Source organism: Taeniopygia guttata, chromosome Z (genome assembly GCF_048771995.1).
Source record: "Taeniopygia guttata chromosome Z, bTaeGut7.mat, whole genome shotgun sequence".
In the NCBI taxonomy this organism is placed as follows: Eukaryota; Metazoa; Chordata; class Aves; order Passeriformes; family Estrildidae; genus Taeniopygia; species Taeniopygia guttata.
The window spans coordinates 28,311,844-28,322,451 of NC_133063.1; the positions used below are offsets into that span (position 1 = coordinate 28,311,844).

The 10,608-nt window shown below is 40.6% G+C and overlaps 1 long non-coding RNA gene across 1 annotated transcript; it reads left to right on the forward strand.

Moving 5' to 3' along the window:
* The first annotated feature begins 4,596 nt into the window (after window positions 1-4,596).
* On the forward strand, window positions 4,597-10,381 carry LOC140681856 (uncharacterized). The gene is made up of 3 exons (XR_012053042.1): window positions 4,597-5,154; window positions 6,354-6,462; window positions 9,430-10,381. It is a non-coding gene; the product is annotated as an uncharacterized lncRNA (long non-coding RNA).
* The last annotated feature ends 227 nt before the right edge of the window (window positions 10,382-10,608 follow it).

Below are 10,608 nucleotides of genomic sequence, written 5' to 3' on the forward strand. Positions count from 1 at the left end.
TCAGATTAATATATTTTCATTTGCCCTGTCAACCTATGCAGATGGAGCAGACCTCAAACCACACAGGGTCAAGTAGGAGCTCAATTAGACAGGGTTATTTTTAAGTTTTGAAGGGCACAGGGTCAACACACTGGAGAGATTTAAGCACCTAAAGATGTAGATAGGTGTCTCATGTATTTTCAGAAGTGCTATCATTCTGCAGTCAAGGGGAGCTAGGCATCTGGTAACTATCTTGAAAAGCACGTTTTGAGATTTCTACAAAGAGCTTGAATTCTTTTGGAAATCTAGCTTCTCCTGCTGTAGGAAGGTTCAAGGCCACCAGTAGTTTCACATTTCCAGGCTCATCATCTCAGTTGTGCTGATGTTTATCCTCATGGCTGGGGCTCCTGCAGAAGCCCCTGGACATGCCTATGTTGTTCAGGAGGTCACATGTGCATCAAACCATCCCGGGAGTCCAGAGTGCTGCATGGGGAACTCATCAGGAAAGAGGGAGGCCAACAGCTTTGGGTGAGTCAGCAGCACTCAGGACGGCATGGGGATCTCTGACAGATCTCTTGCCTGGTCAAAGGAAGGTCAGAGAATATAAACTCAACCAGTTTCCAGATAGCCCAGTCATCAGAATTGGCCATTATTAAATGCCTGGAGGAGAGCAAGAGTAGGGAATATTTCAACGCTAATGCTGTTCTATCTTCTGATGATTTTCAGTCAGGGGGTTTCTAGTGTAGCTTCTCTATGCAAAAATTAGCAGACATTTTTTCTCTTTTTTTGCTGCCAAAGGGCCTTTTCAATCTCCTCTTGAATTCAGTGTGAGCTTTTTGTATCCATGATGTTCCTCCTTTGCCAAGGATTTTCCCACATGTGTTGCCAATCACACAAAGATTCTTTCTGTGTCCTGGATACAGTCCTTCTTACCTTTTTTTGATGACCAAGTATTCTTGGAAGAAACACCAAAGTAATTTCTTTCCTAGACATCCCTCTATACTTATCATGACTTTATAGTCTCCAACATGTTCCACGTTAAATCATCTCTGTTCCACACTAAGGACTCCCAGCCTATTTTTTTTTTTTCTCTTCTTCCTATATGGAACTTATTGAACATCCTTGCCATTCTTGCTTGAAACTTTTCTAATTATAATATATCCCCTGTACATGCAGGGATTCGTGTCTTTCTGCTGTAGAACATCCCATTTATTCCCGTCTTTAGCTTCCTAATTTTAGCTGGGTAATCTTTCCTATGTATGTTTTTATACTTATTTAAAAGGCATGGTGAAGGTACCTGTCAAAAGCTCTGTGGAAAGCCAAATAGGAGCAGTCTGCTTGAATCACCCTTTTCATATACACGAGCCCCCTGACTGTCAACAGGTTTGTGAGGCAGGGCTTCCCTTGCCAGAAATGGTATACAGGAACCAAGTTTAAAAGGTTTCCAGCATGAAAGAGAAGTAGTCACTTGGAGCTAGAGGCACTCTGACATTTTAATCTAAAGCTGTGAATTATCTTGGGATTTTAGACACACTTGGAATACAGTGGATGACACACAGTCCTTAGGATTTCTTTTAGGAAACAGCTTAGGAAAATGAGAAACCTGTACCCTCAGCCATAAATCTACCTCATTATTTTGCTCTTAGAATCACAGAATAATTTATCCTGGAAGACACCTGTGAAGGTATGCAGTTCAGCATCTAGCTCAAAAAAGTTTTGATTAGAAGAGGTTTTTAAGGGCTGAAAAAAATCATTTTAAAGGATGGAAAATCCCACTCCTCTCTAGACTTCTGTTCCAATATTTCATTATCTTCACAGTGAAAATGACCTAGTTGAAATTTCCCATGTTCCATCTCATATCGTTTGTCTTTTTGCACACCCCTGGGAGGGGGAAAGCTTTGGAAAGGGTCTGGCTCCACTTTCTCCTCATCCTTTCACCATATAGCTGTAGCTAGCAGTCAAATCTCCCTTCATCCTTCCTTTTTCAGGGCTGAACACACTCAGATCTTTTTAGCCATTATGACCTGTTGCATTGGTTTGACAACACCAGCAGCAACAACATGTTTCAGTTCTTGTTCCTAATAATGAATGGGACAGGACCAGGATGTATATGTTACCCACATAGAGTTGGAATAAATCCTTAACAAGTTTTTTAATTAGGTTCCTCAAAAACAGGCAGTTAGATCTAAAGAATTTCACTAGAAATCAGCAACTAATTAATTCCTGAAGCATTGGCTGAATGTAGTAATATGTACAGTACATATGAGGGCAGAGAGTATGTGCACTACAAAGATAAATCCTAATAGAATAATCACCCCAGAGGGGGTCATCAAAAGCTAGTAGAAATTAAAGCGATGCTGATGCTCCAGCTTAGACTAAAGTGATTTCCATCAGAGCAGATCTGTAAAGACCAGATGAGGTTTTAACTGCTAGTTTGCATACTTGGGGCCTCACAATATCCAGCAGCTCTGTGTGTTGCTCTTGATATTCCTGTGGTTCCCAGCAGACGGGATGGAGCTGTGCAGCAGACTGGCAGAGAGAGCCTTCACCACAGAGCTGGGAGTTTCCATTATAGGTACTATCCCACTCAGTTGTTTGCCATTACATTATTTCACATCTACAAACCTACCATGGAGTAAAATGGCAAGGTGAGTCTTTTCAGTCTGCTGGTGATACAGATTCATCTCTCAGTTGCTCCACAGAGCACACAGAAGTACATTTCCTGGAGTCTGAGTGTGGTATGGGGTAGGTAAAGGCAAATCAGCTGAAATCAATCTGGAGGATAGCAAAAGAAACTCTCCAGAAGCTGCTCTCATAAGATTCCTGCTATTTTCATAGGTAATACAATTGGCAATTCACAAGACACTGACCACAGTAAATCCAGCCCTGACTGTCTGCTTAGATTGGAATCCAGGTCTGAAATTTAATTTTATTCTGGCTGTGTGTCCTCACATCTGCAGTTCTGAAATTTATTACAAATCTTTACTATTTCCAGAAAAGTGAAAAGAGGAACAATGCTGCAGATTACAAACCAAGCTCCAGTTCCAGGTTTGTTTGGCAGTCAGATACACAACAGCAGCTAGGTGCTTGCTCCAGGCAAGAAGATCTGCCCAAATGTATGTTGATAGCTATGGCAGGAAATATGGGCGACTACTTATGTGTTTGGCATACAGTTTGGTGACCTTGACACCTTTAGGTCCTATCATCCTGTTCTGTCTTCAAATTCATTTTAGCCTTGACAGAAGTTTTGTGAGGCTCCTGGTTACACAAATCTCCTTTAAGAGAATATTCGTATTAGATCCATGCACGTGGGTGTGTGTGTGCACACAGAAGAAACAGCTCTGCCTAAAGGGGCCAACAAGAATCTGATCCACTAAATAGTTCTAGTGTTGAATACGACATTGTTTCCAAACTGCTTATGCTTCTCATTTTTATTTGTTCAATTTATTTCAGAGATAATAATATGAATCTGGTATAATGGTTCTTCATCTTAGTTTTTAGAGATAACAGTGCTAAAAATGCAAAACAATATCAGTCAAATCTGGACCACATGAAAAACAAATAATAAAAAAAAAGAGCAGCCAAGGCTGACCTTCACAACACTATGCTGAATGTGACCCAGTCTGAATGATGCATCCATCCAACCCAAGGATTTAAGTCTCTTACAAGTGGGTTTGTAATATGACAGAGTATTGTTACAATCTTTTGAAAAAGACAAGAAAATGCACTCTGATGTGAACTTTAAATTACAAAAGGCTCATTAAAAAGCTTGTAATTAAACCAAATTTCACAATCAAGTGCATTTCTTTCTCTGTTTTTCTTATTTCTAATATTATAGGTATATATACATATTATATGTAAGTCTACTTTTATATGTAAGATATTTAAATATATATACATGCACATAAATATGTAAAACTTCAACTGATTTTCAGACATTTAAATAAATGTAATATTTTCAAGGGCATAAATTAAATAAAGTTCATTAATTTGCCTCAAAGTGCAGAAGCTTTAAAGGCTGTTTTTGAAATGTCAGTTGTTTTTTAATTAAACAGAGAAAGAATGTGGATGTAGAAGCTGTGAGGTGCTGTTGACCACTAGCCCAGAGCACATCCCAGCCCTGGCTGACACCTGCGACAGGTTTCCCTTCATGCTGCAGGAGCAATGGATGCCACCACTGCCATCACTGCAGTGAGGGTGGCACTCTGCCTCCACCCTCCCTGGCACGCTAGGCACAGTGATCCTCTGGGAAGAGGATCAGACAGCACATGCTTGTGAACAGCTGTGAGGTGAGTCTTTATTTGGCTGGAGGACATTTTTTAGGTTTTGGGGGCTGTGTTGGGGTCTCCTCCTTCATTAGTATTTCTAATTTTTCTAGAGGACTTTAATACATGTATATACTGCTTTTCGACACATGGTTAGGCAATACTCCAGAGAGGTCCTGCTGCTTTTCTTCCCCCAGAAGCATCACTCAGTCTGGGGGGGGCTGTGCCAGTCAAGGGCAGACTTTGAGACAGGAGGAATGGCATTTTCTTGGTAGAGACAGCAGCCTCATTTTGGGTATTTATGTTCTATCTCCCAGGCTCATCATTTCCCTGAGTGTTTGGAATACACCACTATTTTCTCACCTTTAAATCTGACCCTTTCATTTCAGCTTGAATTGATGATTACTGTGAGAACAGAAGGAACTGGATTCACTTCTCTGGAGTGAACATAATTCAGTGAACAAAGTATAAAAGTGTTTGATGGGAAAGTAATCCAAGGATTAAAAAAAGTCACCAAAGAAGCAGCAGAAGAAAGACTGTCTGTCTGGTGAATGGTCACAGTGACTAGTACGTTATCCCTGGCACCCCTAAATGTTGGAGTGCTGCCCCGTTGTCCAAAGTAAATGCTGTGGAAGAAGGCTGGCATACACAAACGTGATTTTAATAAACTCCTGAAAGGTGCTGCCAGCCCTCTTCCCCTAGATCCTGTGGGCCTGTCTTCAGGGATCTTCAGGGAGGTTGCAAGGAGCAGGGTGGTGGGTTCCAGGGTGCGGGACGCCCTGGCAGCGGCTGCAGGGAGGGCCGAGCCCGAGGCAGGCGCAGAGCAGCGCCGCGGTGCCGGGGCTGCGGGAGCTGGACCAGTGCACGGCTGACCTGCCCGGCTCCAAGGAAAGACAGCCCACATTAGCATGTAAGCAAAGGAAGTCAAAGTGATCTCATTCATAGAGCTTTGTCCCATCTATGTCGGGGGAGTTGGGCCCCACAGAATAGCCTTTCTCTGGGCCACACAGGGCTCTCTGCCTAATTTTCCTCATTGTTAACCTTTGCCTCTCCATAGTACTGAACTGCAAGACAATGCCAGGACGCTGCATTCTTCTCTCATATCTTAGCTACAGTGCTGATCGGACGGCAGGGTTAAAAATGTTCGCACAGCCGTGGGACAGCTTGAATTCAGGGGGCTGTTCTGGCACTGCCTTTCTGAGCTGCAAGGACTCACCAGCTTGAGTATATGCCTCTCTGCCTCAGCCTAACTGTAAACTATTGAGTTTCAACTGATGGTAAAAAACAGCTTCTAAATAATAAAAGTTCCCAAAGCAAAACTTTCATCTAATACTACTAATTGCCTTTGAATTAGTTCTTCTCTATAATGCCATATTAGCACAGCAGCACATTAATTATTAAGCAATATTTAAATCATTCCGAACTAAGTAATGTATTCATTTACCACCTCTATTAAATAAGAAATATCTCTTGTACTATGTTACATTTTTAAAACATTTATTATTTAAAATAACATTTTTTGTTTGTCTTTCCACTTTACATACTTGTGAATTTTTGTGAAGACAATGCTGCAGTTGAACTGCAGGTTCAGAAGAAAAGTATTTCTCATATTTTTAATCTAGTAACTAATATTTTTTAAAATTAGGTCTCTTACCAAAGTTTATTTTTTTTTTCTGTATTGTTTGACTTAGCAAATTGCTTTTTGAAGAAGTCTAATTAATTATATATGACACTAATAAACTAAGTATTCATAAACTGTATTGATTGTGCCAACATAGGCCTTGAATCCATCTCACTATTGAATAGCTAATATTTACATTCCTCTGGAAAAGAATGTAGCCTTGCTGTGATTTTATGAGCTAATTGTACACTGTAAAAGGTGAAACAACCTTGCCTAAAAGTAAAGGCAGAACTATACCACAGCAGAAATATATTAGCCACAACTTAATTCCTTTACTATTATTCTACCAAATCCATGTCTTCTTTTAGCATATATTCAAAATATGGCTTTGTTATTTTATAAGACCTCTTTTGTCTTGTCCTATAGAAAATGCACCTAGTATCTGTTCTATTAAATTTATCAAACAAGCTTTCATCCATGTCTTTAAGGTGCTCGGACAAGAAATTCGGCTCCTGAACAGAGATACCCTAAGATGTAAGCCAGTACGCCCTGACTGCATAAATAAATCCTCCCAGGCAGCCAAACCCCCCAGGAGATGTGAGTATGTTCTCATGGAGGGCAGGCTAGAGAAGCTGCTGACTTCACAGTTATGTAAGGCTTCGCAGTGGGCAGCACAGTGTTGCATGTGTATGGAGTTCCTGGGAAAAGGGGAGAGGCACAATCACTGGTCCTTGTCCTGACACATGGGATGAAGACATTCTTTACAGCTCAGACAGGATTTTTCTTTTCTTTTCTCTCTACAGCTCTCCAGTTGTTGCTCAAGCTCACCTATAGAACGCTATAAGACCCAAATTAATGTCTAAAGGATTTTCTAGGTGTTAGAGGAGCAACTGATTTTGCTGTGCCAATTTGCATGACCTGCCAAGTGCACAAACTTTGGAGGCCCTTCCTTTGTGTCCTTCCACTACATGTGTGTTAAACTGAAAACAATGACATGAAATCACAATTAGATCACAGCAGATGCATATAGAGAATGCCACAGGCTTTGCTACGTCCCTGAGAAAATTATAGGACGGGTCCTCTTGCAAGGTATTTTATGCTGGCATAGGGCACAAATGTGACTGGGAAAACCAATACAGATTTACCAATGATAAATGGTGCCTGATCTCTCTTGTCACAATCTCTGGTGAAACAACTTGCTCGGTGGTGAGCAGAGAGCTGAGGATATCACTTACCACTTTGAGGATTTTAGCAGGATGCTTGATGCAATTGTGCCATTGTGTCCTGGCTGGCAACCCATTATGTTAAGGGCCATGAGGAGTATGGAAAACTGGCTGGCTGGTGGTAGTCAATGGCTCAAATTGTCTGCCACCCATAAACAGAGCTCCTCAGGGGGAATGCTGGGACCAGCAGTGCTCAACATCCTAATAACTGGCCCAAATAATAGCACTGAGTACCTGCTGCTCCAGGTTCGTGTGTGACATGACAGGAAGAGTTGTACATACTCAGGAAGGAATAGCCACTCTACAAGGAGATGAGATTGGGTTGTGAAGAGATGTGCAAGGTTCAACAAAGGGAAACATGAATTCCTGCTCCTGGGATGCAGTAATACAAAGCAAAAGCACAGGCCGAGATCTGTCTGGAGGGGGCCTTTTGGTTCCTGGTGGGCAACCAATCTGAGCATGAGCTAGGGGTGTGCTTCAGCAGCAAGGCAAGGTAATCCTGGGACAGATCAGGGCAAATTTTGTGCTTGCTGTCCTATCAGTTTGAAATATGCATAGTCAGACTCATATCCCGTGTCTGACAGGACGTTATTTCTTCAGTCTCAGATTTCTCCTTTTTAATTACTTGTTCCATTCTGATGCTTCTGATATTTATATTCCAATTCTGGACTCTTGCAGGATTTTACTGTCTTCCTCTGGATTCTTGACTTAATGCTTGTTTGCATCTAGTTCTATGAAAAACTCTTTTTTTTTTTTCACTGAGATGGTATTTTCCCACATATACTTCTGACATTTAAATCTTCAGGACAATATTCCCTTTGTGAGAAAATCCTTTGGCTTCATAACCTCAGCCTTCACTAATATTGGCATTCATGTTGGAACTATGCCCTTTCCCCCAAGCTGTACATTTCCCTAGGTGACTAATAACTGCAGAATGTCCAACGGATTATGAAATTGTTTAGCTGACCCCCTTGTAGGGCCAGATTGCAAGGAATATATGGAAGGATATCTGAATCTTGTGTCTCTAGTTTGTGAGACAAATTTATTCGTCTTATCAGAACTAATGGAAGGCATCATGATATTGCTTAAACATAAAAGCCTTCAGCAGAACTTTCCAACACTAAGAGGGAGACTCTACAGAGCAATGCTGTGTAGTTTTGTTGGATTACATCAACACAGTAGAGGAAAGAAATTGTCTAAAACATTACTTATAATTCTGAAGCATAAAAATTTTTCACAATATCAACATCTAAAGAGGGTCCAAAGATGCCTATGTCTTTGTAAGAGGATTACAGTACAATTTTAGAAATGTCTAAAATTTGTTTTAAGTAAATTCTAAGGTCAATGATTTTCTAAGTATGCTCGCACTCTTCAGCAACAGGAGGGTTTCTGTGTAAGTACAGTTGGAAATCTTTGCAAAGCTTTAAATCAATGCTTTCAGATAGGGAGTGTGGACAACCAACTGTTCTGCATTTGGCACTTTCAGAACCATTACAGCAAACTGCAGTCTGGGTTTTATGAGATTGGTGTGAACTCACCTCTGGAGACAATCAGAGCCTGGGTCACAGGCCCTAGCCAGGTTTTGCTTCTTTTGTTTTGTTTTGTTTTTTTCCCCCACTCTCAATTAGTCAGTTCAGGGCTAGTTTTTCACTTTTGCCTCATGACTATAAATAATACTTTCTATAGGGATACTTTCTAGGTGAATTTTCAGTCTTTTGTTTCCAGGGGGTTTTGAGAGTTCATGAATGCTGGGACTTTGATTCACACCTTCCACTTCTTTCCATATCTGAACTGCCTATGATCCTCAGCTGCTACTATTTTCTGAGAGGTAGTTTGGAAGTTGGCACTATTCAGCAATGAGCAAAAATAGTAGCTGTGTCACTGGAACATTTAAGAGTTACTATTTTATTCAAACTGAAGTATTAGTCTGAGGAGATCACCTTTTCGGTAGGAGAAATATTTTTCAGGCACGTGACATGCTATTTCCAGTGCCTGTATATCACTCATGAAGTCTATACATCACTGTGCAAGAAAATATGCTTTTTCTGTATCTCATTTCAGGCTGTTTCAGATTCACTGTCCATGACACTTTCCTTCTGGATTGTTTTATCCAGCTTGTGCTATAAAACCAGATGCCTAATTATTTTTAGCCTGAATGTAAGAAGTGGAAGAAGATGTTTTGTTTGCTGTCTTTGCCAAGAGCAGTTAGACTACCTAATGGAAGCCATTTGTCTCAGTCTATCTCTGAGAATTATGTACGAACATTTTGACCAGAGAAACAAAGTGGTGAGTAACATGACAGGTGAGCAAAAATCTAGCCGGGGATGTGTATCTTCTCCAGGTGTACCTGCTCCAGGCCTACCTGCTCTTTGTCCCTACTTCACTGATAAGATGATCTTGGAAAACATTAGAGTAACAAAGAAGAAGAACGAGTACAGCTGCCTGAATTAGATATTGAGCCTGCAGAGTCACTGTGGGAGGGATAAACTCTGTGTGAGAGACAAACACAGGTATTCTTGTTTGTGATGTGGTTCCTTTATTGTCCAAGAATAAAGTGTTTTAAAAATTCCTTCCTTGTTCTTTTATTTAACAGTGGTTTCTAAGGAGAAACACTTTTGACAAGAGCACTGTGGAAGAGGAGCTCTTTCACAAGAAGATTATATGAGCTACCAAGGAAACTTTGTGATGGAGGGCTTCTTCCCTGACTTGTTCAAGATGCCATTCCCAAGCAAAAAGGAGGCTCCCAACAAAGCCCAAAGTGCCCACATTTCACGCAGGTGGCTCATGAGTAGAAAATAGAAGGTTTTTGTGGGGAAATCACAAGACCCTGGGTGGACTGACTGCCAGGCATGTGGTAAGACTCAGCCTGTGCTATAGTGTAAATAAAGCAAGAGGTGAAAGAGCAAGATGGGAGAATAGCATTTCTGTCAAAGTAAACGTATCCTCTGAAGCGCTACAGGAAAAAGGACCCCATCAGGAATGAGAGGGTGGAGACACCATATGTTGGGTAGGAAAAGATGTAAGATTATGTAGGGAATGTAGGGATGTAGGGAAATCCCCTGATGAGAAAGAGATAAAGGAAGGGATTCAATGGCAAGAAAAAAGAGACTTGGGGGATACAGGATGAAGAAAAATTAATATTGTAGGAAAAAAAAAATCAAACAAGAAAAGAAGAGTAGAATGCAATGAAAAGAATCAGACAAAAGAAAAAATGAAATATCACAGGAAAAGGAGAGGAAGCGTGTGAGTCAGGAAAGGGTGATAGGCATAAAAGCATTAAAGAATGAATGGAGAAAAAAACACTCCTTTCAGGGGGAAAAAGAACAAATAGTTACTGAAGAGAGGCAAGAGAACAACATGCAGAACAATAAAAATCTAAGAAAGAATACAGATGTGAATGAAATGAATCATAACTTATAAAAGAGAAAAGGAGGGGAAAAGACTGAAGATAATTAAAAAATGAGTCAATATTTAGGAAAAATAGATGATGGATTTTAATTGTATTTATTTGCTTGTCTAT